Genomic DNA, 17,562 nt, shown 5'->3' with positions numbered 1-17,562 from the left:
ATCATATGTTCAGATCCTATATGCATATTATTACCCCTCTGATTATGAACATGAATATGCTTTGTGAGTAATTACGTTCGTTCCTGAGGACAAGGGAGAAGTCTTGCTATTAGTAGTCATGTGAATTTGGTATTCGTTTGATATTTTGATAAGATGTATGTTGTCTAGCCTCTAGTGGTGTTATGTGAACGTCGACTACATAACACTTCACCATTATTTGGGCCTAGAGGAAAGCATTGGGAAGTAATAAGTAGATGATGGGTTGCTAGAGTGACAGAAGCTTAAACCCTAGTTTATGCGTTGCTTCGTAAGGGGCTGATTTGGATCCATATGTTTCATGCTATGGTTAGGTTTACCTTAATACTTTTGTTGCAGTTGCAGATGCTTGCAATAGAGGTTAATCATAAGTGGGATGCTTGTTCAAGTAAGAACAGCACCCAAGCACCGGTCCACCCACATATCAAATTATCAAAGTATCGAACGCGAATCATATGAACGTGATGAAAACTAGCTTAACGATATTCCCATGTGTCCTCGGGAGCGCTTTTCCTATTATAAGAGTTTGTTCTGGTTTGTCCTTTGCTACAAAAGGATTGGGCCACCTTGCTGCACTTTATTTACTTTTGTTACTTGTTGCTTGTTACAATCTATCTTATAACAAAACTATCTGTTACCACTTATTTCAGTACTTGCAGAGAATACCTTGCTGAAAACCGCTTATCATTTCCTTTTGCTCCTCGTTGGGTTCGACGCTCTTACTTATCGAAAGGACTACGATAGATCCCCTATACTTGTGGGTCATCAAGACTCTTTTCTGGCGCCGTTGCCGGGGAGTGTAGCGCCTTTGGTAGGTGGAATTTGGTAAGGAAAAATTTATATAGTGTGGTGAAATTTACTGTCACTTGTTACTATGGAAAGTAACTCTCTGAGGGGCTTGTTCGGTGTATCTTCACCTCGTCCAGTAGAGCAGAGAGTTGCTCCTCAACCTACTGAACCTATTGAAAATGAAACTCCTTTTGAATTTCCTTCGGGTATGATGGAAAAACTGCTAGCTAACCCTTTTATAGGAGATGGAACAAAGCATCATCATGAGCACTTAATATATGTGGATGAAGTTTGTGGATTATTTAAGCTTGCAGGTATACCCGATGATGTTGCTAAGAAGAAGGTCTTCCCTTTATCTTTGAAGGGAGCCGCATTGATATGGTATAGGCTATGTGATGATATGAGATCATGGGACTATTAAAGATTGAAGTTGGAATTTCATCAAAAGTATTACCCTATGCATCTTGTTCATCGTGATCGCAATTATATATATATAATTTCTAGCCTCGCGAAGGAGAAAGCATCGCTCAAGCTTGGGGGAGGCTTAAATCAATGTTATATTCATGCCCCAATCATGAGCTCTCAAGAGAAATGATTATTCAAAATCTGTATGCTCGGCTTTCTGATAACAATCGCACCATGCTCGATACTTCTTGTGCTGGCTCTTTTATGATGACGACTATTGAATTCATATGGAATTTATTGGATAGAATTAAACGCAACTCTAAAGATTGGGACCTCGACGAAGGTAAGGAGTCAGGTATGACACCTAAGTTTGATTGTGTTAAATCTTTTATGGACACCGATACTTTCCGTAAGTTTAGCACTAAATATGGAATTGACTCTGATATAGTAGGTTCTTTCTGTGAATCTTTTGCTACTTATGTTGATCTCCTTAAGGAGAAGTGGTTTAAATATCATCCTCCCATAGAAGTAAGAGTAGTTGCACCTATTAAAGTTGAAGAAAAGACTGTCACTTATAATGATCCTATTGTTCCTACTTCTTATGTTGAGAAACCACCTTTCCCTGTTAGAATAAAGGATCATGCTAAAGCTTCAACTGTTGTTCGTAAAAGCAATATTAGAACTTATACACCTCCTGGGCAAGTTAAAGTAGAACCTAATATTGCTATTGTTAAAGATCTCTTGTCTGATAATATTGATGGGCATGTTATTCAGTTCAAAGGTGAAACTGCTAGAATTGCTAAACCTTGTGCTAAAGATAAACATAGACCTGTGGTAGGCGTGCCTGTTATTTCTGTTAAAATAGGAGATCACTGTTATCATGGCTTATGTGATATGGGTGCAAGTGCTAGTGTTATACCGCATACTTTATATGAAGAAATTAAGAATGAAATTGCACCTGCTGAGTTAGAAGATATTGATGTTACTATTAAACTTGCTAATAGAGATACTATTGCACCAATTGGAATTGTTAGAGATGTTGAAGTCTTGTGTGGGAAGACTAAATATCCTGCTGATTTTCTTGTTCTTGGTTCCCCACAAGATAGCTTTTGTCCCATTATATTTGGTAGACCCTTCTTAAATACTGTCAATGCTACCATAGACTGCACAAAGAATGTTGTTACTATTGGATTGGATGATATGGTTCATGAGTTTAATTTCTCTAAATTTAGTAAACAACATCGTGAGGAAGAATTATCTAGTAAGGATGAAATTATTGGTCTTGCTTCTATTGTCGTACCTCCTAGTGATCCTTTAGAACACTATTTGCTAGACCATGAAAATGATATGTTCATGAATGAAAGAAGGAAATAGATGAAGTATTCTTTAAACAGGAACCTATTCTGCAACACAATTTGCCTGTTGAAACCTTAGGGGATCCTCCTCCACCCAAGGGTGATCCCGTGTTTGAGCTTAAACCTTTGCCTGATAATCTTAAATATGCTTATCTTGATGAAAAGAAGATATATCATGTTATTATTAGTGCTAACCTTTCAGAGCATGAAGAAGAAAGATTATTGAAAACTCTGAAGAAGTATCGTGCTGCTATTGGATATACTCTTGATGATCTTAAGGGCATTAGTCCCACTCTATGTCAACATAAAATAAATTTGGAAGCAGATGCCAAACCAGTTCGTGATCCTCAACGACGTCTGAATCCTGAAAGAAGTGGTAAGAAAAGAAATACTAAAGCTTCTGGAGGCAGGTATAATCTATCCCGTTGCTGATAGTGAGTGGGTAAGTCCTGTCCATTGTGTCCCTAAGAAGGGAGGTATTACTGTTGTTCCTAATGATAAAGATGAATTGATTCCACAAAGAATTATCATAGGTTATAGGATGGTAATTGATTTTCGCAAATTAAATAAAGCTACTAAGAAAGATCATTACCCCTTACCTTTTATTGATTAAATGCTAGAAAGATTATGCAAACATACACACTATTGCTTTCTAGATGGTTATTCTGGTTTCTCTCAAATACCTGTATCGGCTAGAGATCAATTAAAGACTACTTTTACATGCCCTTTTGGTACTTTTGCTTATAGACGTATGCCTTTTGGTTTATGTAATGCACCTGCTACCTTTCAAAGATGCATGATGACTATATTCTCTGACTTTTGTGAAAAGATTTGTGAGGTTTTCATGGATGATTTTTCCGTCTATGGTTCCTCTTTTGATGATTGCTTGAGCAATCTTGATCGAGTTTTGCAGAGATGTGAAGAAACTAATCTTGTCTTGAATTGGGAAAAGTGCCACTTTATGGTTAATGAAGGTATTGTCTTGGGGCATAAAGTTTCTGAAAGAGGTATTGAAGTTGATAAAGCCAAGGTTGATGCTATTGAAAAGATGCCATGTCCCAAGGACATCCAACGTATAAGAAGTTTCCTTGGTCACGCCGGATTTTACAGGAGGTTCATTAAGGACTTCTCAAAAATTTCTCGGCCTGTGACTAATTTATTGCAAAAAGATATACCATTTGTCTTTGATGATGATTGTGTAGAAGCATTTGAAATACTTAAGAAAGCATTAGTCTCTGCACCTGTTGTTCAGCCACCTCATTGGAATTTACCCTTTGAAATTATGTGTGATGCTAGTGATTATGTTGTAGGTGATGTTCTAGGGCAAAGAGTTGATAAGAAATTAAATGTTATTCATTATGCTAGTAAGACTCTAGACAATGCTCAAAGAAATTATGCTACTACTGAAAAAGAGCTTTTAGCAGTTGTATTCGCTTGTGATAAGTTCAGATCTTATATTGTTGATTCTAAAGTAACTATTCAAACTGATCATGCTGCTATTAAATATCTTATGGAAAAGAAAGATGCTAAACCTAGACTTATTAGATGGGTTCTCTTGCTACAAGAATTTGATTTGCATATTGTTGATAGAAAGGGAGCTGAGAACCCCGTTGCAGACAACTTGTCTAGGTTAGAAAATATTTTTGATGACCCACTACCTATTAATGATAACTTTCCTGATGAATAATTAAATGTTATAAGTACCTCTCGTAGTACTCCATGGTATGATGATTATGCTAATTATATTGTTGCTAAATTTATACCACCTAGCTTCACATACCAGCAAAAGAAAAAGTTTTTCTAAGATTTGAGACATTACTTTTGGGATGACCCACATCTTTATAAAGAAGGAGTAGATGGTGTTATTAGACGTTGTGTACCTGAGCATGAACAGGAACAAATCCTATGCAAGTGTCATTCCGAGGCTTATGGAGGACACCACGCTGGAGATAGAACTGCACATAAGGTATTGCAATCTGGTTTTTATTGGCCTACTTTCTTCAAGGATGCCCGTAAGTTTGTCTTGTCTTGTGATGAATGTCAAAGAATTGGTAATATTAGTAGACGTCAAGAAATGCCTATGAATTATTCACTTGTTATTGAACCATTTGATGTTTGGGGCTTTGATTATATGGGACCTTTTCCTACCTCTAATGGATACACACATATTTTACTTGCTTTGATTACGTTACTAAGTGGGTAGAAGCTATTCCAACTAGTAGTGCTGATCATAACACTTCTATTAAAATGCTTAAGGAAGTTATTTTCCCGAGGTTTGGAGTCCCTAGATATTTAATGACTGATGGTGGTTCACACTGTTGGAAATATGCCCTAGAGGCAATAATAAAAGGATTATTATTATATTTGATTGTTCATGATAATTGTCTTTTATTCATGCTATAATTGTGTTATCCGGAAATCGTAATACATGTGTGAATACATAGACACCAACATGTCCCTAGTAAGCCTCTAGTTGACTAGCTCGTTGATCAACAGATAGTCATGGTTTCCTGACTATGGACATTGGATGTCATTGATAACGAGATCACATCATTAGGATAATGATGTGATGGACAAGACCCAATCCTAAACATAGCACAAGATCGTATAGTTCGTTTGCTAGAGTTTTTCCAATGTCAAGTATCTTTTCCTTAGACCATGAGATCGTGTAACTCCCGGATACCGTAGGAGTGCTTTGGGTGTACCAAACGTCACAACGTAACTGGGTGACTATAAACGTATACTACGGGTATCTCCAAAAGTGTTTGTTGGGTTGACACGGATCAAGACTGGGATTTGTCACTCCGTATGACAGAGAGGTATCTCTGGGCCCACTCAGTAATGCATCATCATAATGAGCTCAAAGTGACCAAGTATCTGGTCACGGGATCATGCATTACGGTACGAGTAAAGTGACTTGCCGGTAACGAGATTGAACGAGGTATTGGGATACCGACGATCGAATCTCGGGCAAGTAACATACCGATTGACAAAGGAAATTGTATACGGGGTTGCTTGAATCCTTGACATCGTGGTTCATCCGATGAGATCATCGAGGAGCATGTGGGAGCCTGAAGGAAATATGCCCTAGAGGCAATAATAAAGTTATTATTTATTTCCTTATAATCATGATAAATGTTTATTATTCATGCTAGAATTGTATTAACCGGAAACATAATACATGTGTGAATACATAGACAAACAAAGTGTCACTAGTATGCCTCTACTTGACTAGCTCGTTAATCAAAGATGGTTATGTTTCCTAACCATGAACAATGAGTTGTTATTTGATTAACGAGGTCACATCATTAGTTGAATGATCTGATTGACATGACCCATTCCATTAGCTTAGCACCCGATCGTTTAGTATGTTGCTACTGCTTTCTTCATGACTTATACATGTTCCTATGACTATGAGATTATGTAACCCCCGTTTGCCGGAGGAACACTTTGGGTGCTACCAAACGTCACAACGTAACTGAGTGATTATAAAGGAGCATTATAGGTGTTTCCAAAGGTAGATGTTGGGTTGGCGTATTTCGATATTAGGATTTGTCACTCCGATTGTCGGAGAGGTATCTCTGGGCCCTCTCGGTAATACACATCACATAAGCCTTGCAAGCATTACAACTAATATGGTAGTTGTGAGATGATGTATTACGGAACGAGTAAAGAGACTTGCCGGTAACGAGATTGAACTAGGTATTGGATACCGACGATCGAATCTCGGGCAAGTAACATACCGATGACAAAGGGAACAACGTATGTTGTTATGCGGTCTGACCGATAAAGATCTTCGTAGAATATGTAGGAGCCAATATGGGCATCCAGGTCCCGCTGTTGGTTATTGACCGGAGACGTGTCTCGGTCATGTCTACATTGTTCTCGAACCCGTAGGGTCCGCACGCTTAAGGTTACGATGACAGTTATATTATGAGTTTATGCATTTTGATGTACCGAAGGTTGTTCGGAGTCCCGGATGTGATCACGGACATGACGAGGAGTCTCGAAATGGTCGAGATGTAAAGATTGATATATTGGAAGCCTATATTTGGATATCGGAAGTGTTCCGGGTGAAATCGGGATTTTACCGGGTTACCGGGAGGTTACCGGAACCCCCCGGGAACCATATGGGCCTTCGTGGGCCTTAGTGGAAAGGAGAAAGGGGCAGCCCAAGGTGGCTGCGCCACTTCCCCCTCCCCTAGTCCTATTAGGACTAGGAGAAGGTGGCCGGCCCCCCTCTCCCTCTTTCCCCCTTTGGGGAATCCTAGTTGGAATAGGATTGGGGGGGGAGTCCTACTCCCGGAAGGAGTAGGACTCCTCCTGCGCCCTCCTCCCTTGGCCGGCGCCCCCTCCCCCCTTGGCTCCTTTATATACTGAGGCAGAGGCCCCTTGTGGCCGGCCAGCCTCCCCCCCTTTGGTCCTTTATATACTGAGGTAGAGGCACCCTAGAACACACAAGTTGATCCACGTGATCTATTCCTTAGCCGTGTGCGGTGCCCCCTGCCACCATATTCCTCGATAATACTGTAGCGGCGTTTAGGCGAAGCCCTGCTGCTGTAGTTCATCAAGATCGTCACCACGCCGTCGTGCTGACGGAACTCTTCCCCGACACTTTGCTGGATCGGAGTCCGGGGATCGTCATCGAGCTGAACGTGTGCTCGAACTCGGAGGTGTCGTAGTTTCGATGCTTGATCGGTTGGATCGTGAAGACGTACGACTACTTCATCTACGTCGTGTCAGCGCTTCCGCAGTTGGTCTGCGTTGGGTACGTAGACAACACTCTCCCCCTCGTTGCTATGCATCACATGATCTTGCATGTGCGTAGGAAATTTTTTGAAATTACTACGAAACCCATCAGAGCCGACATGGGTATCCAGATCCCGCTGTTGGTTATTGACCGGAGAGTCGTCTCGGTCATGTCTACATGTCTCCCGAACCTGTAGGGTCTACACACTTAAGGTTCGGTGATGCTAGGGTTGTATGGATATGAGTATGCAGTAATCCGAAAGTTGTTCGGAGTCCCGGATGAGATCCCGGACGTCACGAAGAGTTCCGGAATGGTCCGGAGGTGAAGAATTATATATAGGAAGTGCAGTTTCGGCCATCGGGAGAGTTTCGGGGGTCAACGGTATTGTATCGGGACCACCGGAAGGGTCCCGGGGGTCCACCAGGTGGGGCCACCCATCCCGGAGGGCCCCATGGGCTGAAGTGGGGAGGGAACCATCCCATAGTGGGCTGGTGCGCCCCCCCCCTTGCCCCCCCCATGCGCCTAGGGTTGGGAACCCTAGGGGAGGGGGCGCCTCCACTTGCCTTGGGGGGCACTCCTTCCCCTTGGCCGCCGCCCCCCCTAGGAGATCCCATCTCCTAGGGCCGGCGCACCCCCCTAGGGGGCCTATATAAAGTGGGGAGGGAGGGCAGCCGCACCCTGAAGTCTTGGCGCCTCCCTCTCCCCTGCTACACCTCTCCCTCTCGCAGAAGAACGGCGAAGCCCTGCTGCGGTGACTGCTGCATCCACCACCACGCCGTCGTGCTGCTGGATCTTCATCAACCTCTCCTTCCCCCTTGCCGGATCAAGAAGGAGGAGACGTCACGCTAACCGTACGTGTGTTGAACGCGGAGGTGCCGTCCGTTCGGCGCTAGGATCTCCGGTGATTTGAATCACGACGAGTACGACTCCCTCATCCCCGTTCTTTGAATGCTTCCGCTCGCGATCTACAAAGGTATGTAGATGCATCCGATCACTCGTTGCTAGATGAACTCATAGATGGATCTTGGTGAAAACGTAGGAAATTTTTTTGTTTTCTGCAACGTTCCCCAACACACACTTTATTCATGGTGCTTTCCGTAAAATGCTTGCTAAATATGATGTTAATCATAGAATTGCATCTCCTTATCACCCACAGTCTAGTGGTCAAGTAGAGTTGAGCAATAGAGAGATCAAATTAATTTTGCAAAAGACTGTTAATAGGTCTAGAAAGAATTCGTCCAAGAAACTTGATGATGCATTATGGGCTTATAGAACTGCATATAAAAATCCTATGGGTATGTCTCCGTATAAAATGGTCTATGGAAAAGCATGTCACTTACCTCTCGAACTAGAACATAAGGCATATTGGGCTATTAAAGAGCTCAACTATGATTTTGAACTTGCCGGTGAGAAGAGGTTATTTGATATTAGCTCACTTGATGAATGGAGAACCCAAGCTTATGAAAATGCCAAGTTGTTGAAAGAAAAAGTCAAAAGATGGCATGACAAAAGGATACAAAAGCGTGAGTTTAATGTAGGTGATTATGTATTGCTATACAACTCTCGTTTAAGATTTTTTGCAGGCAGACTTCTCTCTAAATGGGAAGGCCCCTATGTTATCGAAGAGGTCTGTCGTTCCGGTGCCATAAAAATCAACAACTTCGAGGGCACAAATCCGAAGGTGGTAAACGGTCAAAGAATCAAACATTATATCTCAGGTAATCCCATAAATGTTGAAACCAATATTATTGAAACCGTAACCCCGGAGGAATACATAAGGGACACTTTCCGGAGTGTTTCAGACCCCGAAAAGGAATAAGTATGTGGTACGGTAAGTAAACCGACTCCAAAACAATTTTTAAGGCAATATTTCTCCGTTTTGGAATATTTAGAAAAATAGAAAAATAAGTAGCAGGTCGGGAAGGACACGAGGGTGGTGGGCGCGCCCTACCCCCCTGGGCGCGCCCCCCTACCTCGTGAGCACCTCGTGTGCCTTCCGGACTCCGTTTTCTTGCACGATACGTATTTTGGTCGGTAAAAATTCATTATATATTCTCCCGAAGGTTTTGACTCCCGTATCACACAAATATCCTCTGTTTTCGTTTTGAGCTGTCCCATTGCAGATTAAATCAACATGTCTTCCCAGGATTCGGAAGGAGAAAGCTATGTGGATGATTACTTAGCAAATCCAAAGGTCTATGGAGATGTGGAACACGATGGGTGGACCACGAAGGAAGAAGAGGACTATGAACCCAAGGGAAAGGAGGAGACGAGCTCAGATGAAGAGGAAGCACCATTACCTCAACTTGGGGACATGCACGTGGAGTTCAAAAAGTCAAGTCTACCTGATAGGGTAAAGAAACCCAAGTTCGAGTTTATCCTTTTTCGTCTCTTGCAGGAAAATAAGCAGGACCTATGCAAAAAGATATTAACCCTGGAGTGGGAGATTGATGATCTGAGGGATCAAAATGTCGTCCTCAAGCGCAAATTAAGGGAGAAGCCTAAGCTATCAACTAAGTCAACATCACCTCCACCTTCTTCACCAACCAAGGAGATATAATCACATGGGTATGGGCACTCCCCTTGGCAACTGCCAAGCTTGGGGGAGGTGCCCCGGTATCGTATCACAATCACAACTCCTATCTTTACCGTTTTTCTTAGTTCGATCCTATTAGTAGTATCTTGATCTAGTAGAGTAAAGTTTATGGCATGATCTAGTTTTGAGTTTGCTTTATGATCCCTCTATGTAATCGAGTCCGTGAGCTATATATAATAAAGATTAGTGTTGAGTCAAGGGCTTGATTATTTTGCCATGATCTTGGGTGAATAAAAGAAAAGGGAAAAAGAATAAAAAGAAACAAAAAGTTCATATTGATCTTATTGAGAGTAATGACTTCACATAGAAAGAGTATGATGATTAAAAGTTGTTGGGAGTTGGCAGACATAGCTTTGGTCATTGTTGCAATTAATAGGAAGTAATAAGGAAAGAGAGGTTTCACATATAGATATATTATCATTGACATCTTTTATGATTGGGAGCACTCATTAAAATATGACATGCTAAAGAGTTGATGTTGGACAAGGAAGACAACGTAATGAGTTATGTCTTTCTTAATCTGAGATAAAGTATGTTGTCATGGATCCTCTAACTTGTTGAGCTTGCCTTTCCCCCTCATGCTAGCCAAATTCTCAGCACCAAGTAGAAATACTACTTGTGCTTCCAAATACCCTTAAACCAGTTTTGCCATGAGAGTCCACCATATCTACCTATGAATTGAGTAAGATCCTTCAAGTAAGTTGTCATCGGTGCAAAGCAATAAAAATTGCTCTAAATATGTATGATTGATTGGTGTGGGAGAAATAAGCTTTATACGATCTTGTGATGTGGAAGTAATAAAAGCGACGGACTGCATAATAAAGGTTCACATCACAAGGGGCAATATAAAGTGACGTTCTTTCGCATTGAGATTTTATGCATCCAACCATAAAAGTGCATGGCAACCTCTGCTTCCCTCTGCGAAGGGCCTATCCTCTATTATTATCTTCTACCTTATGCAAGAGTCATGGTGATCTTCACCTTTTCTTTTTCATTTTATCCTTTGGCAAGCTCAGCATGTTGGAAAGAACATATATATATATATATATATTTAATTGGATGTAGGGGAGCATGAACCATTATTGTTGACATTACCCGTGAGGTAAAAGGTTGTGGGGCAAAACTATAAAGCCCCTATCTTTCTTTGTGTCCGATTAAAACTCCGTAACCACAAGTATTGCGTGAGTGTTAGCAATTATGAAGGACTAAATGATAGTTGAGTATGTGGACTTGCTTTTTAGCTCTGACATAGACTCTTTCCGATGTTATGATAAATTGCAATTGCTTCAATGACTGAGATTATAGTTTGTCGAAGCCCAATAAGGTTTATGATTTATACTTTTACATTGTGAATAGATCATCACTTGAATATAAGTAATCATATGACAAAATCTATATATGTTGTTGTTATGAGAATAATCATGATGCCTTCATGTCCGTATTTTTCTTATCGATGCCTCTACTTCTAAACATGAGGACATATTTATTGTTATCGCCTTTTCACTTCAGGACAAGCGAGGTCTAAGCTTGGAGGAGTTGATACGTCCATTTTGCATCATGCTTTTATATCGATATTTATCGCATTATGGGCTGTTATTTCACTTTATGTCACAATACTTATGGCTATTCTCTCTTATTTTACAAGGTTTACATAAGGAGGGAGAATGTCGGCAGCTGGAATTCTGGGCTGGAAAAGGAGCAAATATTAGAGACCTATTCTGCGCAACTCCAAAAGTTCTGAAACTCCACGGAACGTCTTAAAATAAATAAAGAAAAATCCTCGCCAAAGATGAAGGCCAGGGGGCCCACACCCTTCTCACGAGGGTGGGGGCGCTCCCCTACCTCATGGGCCCCTGGTGGCTCTCCGACGCCCATCTTCTCCTATATGAAGTCTTTCGATGAGAAAAAAATAAGAGGGAACTTTTCGGGACGAGACTTCGCCGCCACGAGGCGGAACCTTGGCGGATCCAATCTAGAGCTCCGGCAGAGCTGTTCTGCCGGGGATACTTTGTTGGTGATCGTAGCAGAAATTTAAAATTTTCTACGCATCACCAAGATCAATCTATGGAGTAATCTAGCAACGAAGGGAAGGAGAGTGCATCTACATACCCTTGTAGATCGCTAAGCGGAAGCGTTCAAGTGAACGGGGTTGATGGAGTCGTACTCGTCGTGATCCAAATCACCGATGATCCCAGCGCCGAACGGACGGCACCTCCGGTTCAACACACGTATGGAACGGAAACGTCTCCCACGCCTTGATCCAGCAAGGAGGAGGGAGAGGTTGAGGAAGAGAGTCCAACAGCAGCACGACGGCGTGGTGGTGATGGAGTGGCAGTTCTCCGGCAGGGCTTCGCCAAGCTCACGCGGAGGAGGAGAGGTATTGGAGGGGAGGGGCTGCGCCAGGTTCAAGGGTGTGGCCGCCCTCCCACCCCTCCACTATTTATAGGTGGGGAGAGAGGGGGCCAGCCCCCTAGATCCCATATAGGGTTGGGGGCGGCGGCCAAGGGGGGGAGGAGTGCCTCCCAAGTCAAGTGGAGGCCCTCCCCCTTAGGGTTTCCCCTCTCCCATGCGCATGGGCCTTGGGGGGCCGGTGCCCTTGGCCCATTAAGGTTAGGGCGCCCCCCTACAGCCCATGCTGCTGTATTGGACGTGGTGGAACATTTTCCGGACCTCCGGACCCCTCCGGAATCCTCCGGAAGCTTCCCGGTACAATACCGGAAAACACCGAACTTTTCCCGGAACCTGAACAACAACTTTCCATATATAAATCTTTACCTCCGGACCATTCCGGAACTCCTCGTGACGTACGGGATCTCATTCGGGACTCCGAACAACATTCGATAATCACATACAAGTCTTCCTAATAACCCTAGCGTCATCGAACCTTAAGTGTGTAGACCCTACGGGTTCGGGAACCATGCAGACATGACCGAGACAACTCTCCGGCCAATAACCAACAGCGAGATCTGGATACCCATGTTGGCTCCCACATGTTCCACGATGATCTCATCGGATGAACCACGATGTTGAGGATTCAATCAATCCCGTATTCAATTCCCTTTGTCTATCGGTACTGTAATGCCCGTGTTTATTAGAAATAATAAGGTTTTGGTATTTGATAATTAACAGAAATTAGCACATGCTAGAGTAATAATTATCAGCGTAATTAGATAAAATCAATCATTGGCAATCATTGGTTAGTACTAACTAAGAGTAGTCAACTAAATTCCTTAATGTGGAAGGATATGCATTAGAGGAACATGGTGGTAGAGCCTTCGGGTAGGAGGGCCACGTGTGGGTGTGGTACAAGATATTTTGCACCTCGAGCTTGCACTTATCTGTAGCATTTAATGCTCTATTGAGTCAGCTAGGCACGTGTTATGTAAAAGTACAAGCAGCTATAAAATCTAGGGACACCGAGGCTGTTGATATTTTTGAGTTACAGTGATCGAGTTCCATCCCCTACACCCTACCATGCCTATAAATAGAGGAGCAAGAGCACGCTGTAGTACTCATCCCAGCATACAAACCAGTTCACTAGCTAGCTTTGCATGGAGTAGAATCACTGATCGGCAAGAGCCCTCGGAGGAAGCAGCGAGTCAGCGAGTCAGGCAAGCATGCGTTCCATCTAGCCTTTCTAGCTGTCCTATTCCTTGTTTTGTCTCACTGTTCATGCCATGCTCTATAGCCAGTAGTACTTCTGAAGCTCTATAATGTGCACTGTTCGTGTGATTTGATCATTGTACATCTCTTGAAGCTAGCATGCATACCCTAGTACTACTTTTTGGTTTATGATCACGGTGGAGAAATCCTTGGTACATGCATGTGAGCACATAGATTAATGGCTCATGCATGGATGGTTGTTTCTGTGGAAAGCCTAGAGATATTTATCTTGGTCTTGCATGTATTTCCTTTTGCTAATCCTTGTCTAGTAAATTTTATAAAAATCTGGTGTCACGACGGCAAATGTATTGTACCGGTCACAGTTCAGGTATGGGACTGTCTGAGTTCTCCGCTAAGAACGACACTCGTTCGGAAGCGTGTCGATGATGGATCCGTAGGAGCGATCGACACTAGTAAGTCGAGTGGTTGGTTCTTGGGGGAATATAGAGCTCTGCTCTACTAGCGCCTGTGTGGTTCTAGTCGAGACTGTCAACGTCGGAGTACCCCTCTTAAGAGCGTAAAAGTGTGAAATTTCACCCCTGTGACTCCCGGGTTGGGAAGCTTGCAGTCATATGTGATGCCAGTTATTTCCTTTCTTTTTTTAAATTAAATCCATTATCTTTCTCTGCCATCAAACTCTTTCTATACAACTAACCCCTTTGTTTTTGTCACTTTTGCCGTGAGAGGTTCCGTTTTTACCCGTGTGCTTGCTGAGTATGAGATCATACTCATTCTTGCTATTGTTGTTGATTTTGCAGAAGTAGCAAATGATGGATGTGCTGATGAGAATGATGAACAGTAGGAGTAGCTCTACGGGTTGGGAATAAATAAAGAAGTTGCATGTATCATGACCTCTGTAATAGCTAGTAATGAATAAAGTTGGCTCTTGTGCATACTGGAATTTTTTTTTGTTTACTAGCCTAACATGCCTATAAACTTGAGATTTATAAGCATGTGGCGATTGTCACAGCTAAGACCCACTTGGGGCGTGACAATTTTATTGGCATCAGAGCCTTGGTTAAAAAAAGTATAAACACTAATGTGGGTTTAACTAAGGGGATAGTCTAGGTACGTAAAGCAGGAATTAACGATTAATTGAATGCTTATTTTCTGTGCTTAATTAGCATGTTTGATGTGTAGTCTGTATTTATTTTTGAACTAACTGTGTGCTGAAAGCAGGGATGGATGAGTATACAATCTTCCATCTCAACTTTGTGAGCATATTAGAGGAGGTAGCTGAACATTTCCATTTGGAGCCGCCGGTAGTGTCGACAGTGAAGTGTTTTGAGGGCGATGGGTACCAAGGTGCAGTACATTTGCAGCTCACCCCAGATGATGATAATTCTTATAAGACCATCTATGGGTATGGTGAAGATGCTAAAGATGCTGGCAACCTTGCTGCACGGGAAGCACTCAAGTTTCTTCATTTTTCTGTTAACTTTGCTTTGGTGGACCTGCATATGTATGAGTACTGGGAGGTACTACTAACTCTAGTGCAGAAGGAGCAGCAACACCACATAGAGATGACACAACTAAACCAGTTTCATGAGGCTTGCCGGCAGCATGAGTTAGAGTATCTTGAGCAAGAACATGATGACTGTGTTTATGAGATCAAGCATGACCTCAACCTCCAGATAGAGGAAAGGGATCGTTGGCTCGAAATAGAAGAACACAAGAGTAAGAAACTGAAGCTGGAGCGTGATCAGTTGGAGGAGTTGACCAACAAGCAGGAGAGTAAAATCATGGAGCTAATGACAGAGAACAGAAGCCTCCGTGAGAAGCTGGCGGAAAAGCTACAGGCGCATGAATAGGATGAGAACGGTGGCACTTAGAGATATGAAGCAATTGTTCCTAGCTTTTAAATAAATGGTTGTAGTAGTACTATTTGTATATAACCTGCTAGGAATTGTTCTGGTAGTAGCCTTTTGGCTGTCTAGCACTAGCTTGTTGACAACTCTAGCAGTATGGGTGTCTATAGTAGAGTGGCTGGAGGGAGACGTGGATGGCAGCAACACATCTAGTAGACAGGATGTGTAATTTTGATTGTACTACTGCTTTCCTCTTTAATAATCAGCTAGACCTGGTATATATGTATATGATGCATGCTCTAATGTTGACAGCTTTATTTATTTCTTCCTCTAGTATCATAGATGGCTAGTCACAATGGTGATTTCTCAGCATCACAGTCTGGTGATGGCCGGAATGCACTAGCAGCTACAGCAGAGCAACCACTTCCAAATGAGTTGCTTATAAATATTTTGCAACGTCAAGAACAAACCCAAATGAAGCAGACTGAAATTCTGGAATATATAGTGCAACAGTCAACCAAAGGAAAGGAGTCGTTCGATGGAGACAAACAGGGCGCATTACGTGAGTTCCGTCGACTTAAGCCTCCTGTTTTCCAAGGTAGTGCAAACCCAATAGAGGCCGAGGACTGGCTAACAGAAATAGAGAAAAGTTTTGATGCCATGCATTGCCCTGATGAAAAGAAGGTTACATTAGCCACGTTTATGCTACAAGGTGGGGCATTTGATTGGTGGACAGTGCATAAAAAGAAGTATCCTGAGGGCTATCTATTCACATGGGGATCATTTAAGGAAGAGTTCTACAGAAAGTATTTTCCAGAGAACGTACAAAGGAAAATGGAGCTATCATTTTTACAGTTAAAACAGGACCAGAAATCTGTCGCGGAATATGAAATAGAATTTTCTAGACTTGCTCGTTATGCCTCTGTTTATGTCCAAAATGATGAAGCTAAAGCTCGGCGTTTCGCTCAAGGACTTCGCCAACCAATCAAGTCTCGAGTGGAGGTGTTCGAGCTCAAATCTTTTCGAGATGTTGCTAACAAGGCATTAACTGTAGAACAAGCATATGTGGAAGAGCAAGCCGAAGTGGAGCAGCAGCGTAAGAGGATCAAGGTTGACCATGGAAATCAAGGGAATATACAAAAAGCGATGCAGCAGAATTGGCGTCCGAACAACCGCCCAGTAGCCCAGCCTAGACGTAATAACTGTGTTATTTGTCATGGGAATCACACAGCATTCCAGTGCGAGTATCGTCATGGGAAATGTTTTAGGTGCGGCAGAGAAGGACACATGATCAGTCAGTGTCACAGTTCACCGGATCAGAATATGTTAAAGTCCATTGCACCAAAGCCGTTGCCAGCACCGAAAGCTCCATTATACTTACCTGCACCCCCTACTAACTCAAGTGGACCCTCTCAACACATGAATAGTTACTCTGGAAGCAGGAAACAGACAAATCCTCATGCAAACGTGAATCACTTGACTCAGCATGATGCTGTTGGGGAACGTTGCAGAAAACAAAAAAATTTCCTACGGTTTCACCAAGATCCATCTAGGAGTTCATCTAGCAACGAGTGATCGGATTGCATCTACATACCTTTGTAGAACACGCGCGGAAGCGTTCAAAGAACGGGGATGAGGAAGGCGTACTCGACGTGATCCAAATCACCGGAGATCCTAGCGCCGAACGGACGGCACCTCCGCGTTCAACACACGTACGGTCAGCGCAATGTCTCCTCCTTCTTGATCCAGCAAGGGGGAAGGAGAGGTTGAGGAAGATGGCTCCAGCAGCAGCACGACGGCGTGGTGGTGATGGAGCTGCAGTACTCCGGCAGGGCTTCGCCAAGCTCTATGGAGGAGGAGGAGGTGTTGGAGAGGGAGAGGGAGGCACCAAAGGCAAAGGTAAGAAGTCCTCCATCCCCCCCACTATATATAGGGGGGCCTAGGGGGGGCGCCGGCCCTAGGAGATGCAATCTCCTAGGGGGGCGGCGGCCAAGGGGTGGGGGGCTTGCCCCCCAAGCAAGGGGGCGCCCCCTTTAGGGTTTCCCCCACCCTAGGCGCATGGGCCCTAGGGGAAGTGGCGCCCCAGCCCACTTTGGGCTGGATCCCTTCCCACTTCAGCCCATGGGGCCCTCCGGGATAGGTGGCCCCACCCGGTGGACC

Source organism: Triticum urartu, chromosome 3 (genome assembly GCF_003073215.2).
Source record: "Triticum urartu cultivar G1812 chromosome 3, Tu2.1, whole genome shotgun sequence".
Classification (NCBI taxonomy): domain Eukaryota; kingdom Viridiplantae; phylum Streptophyta; class Magnoliopsida; order Poales; family Poaceae; genus Triticum; species Triticum urartu.
The sequence above is the reverse complement of the archived record's forward strand: the minus strand, read 5'-3'. Positions refer to the sequence as shown.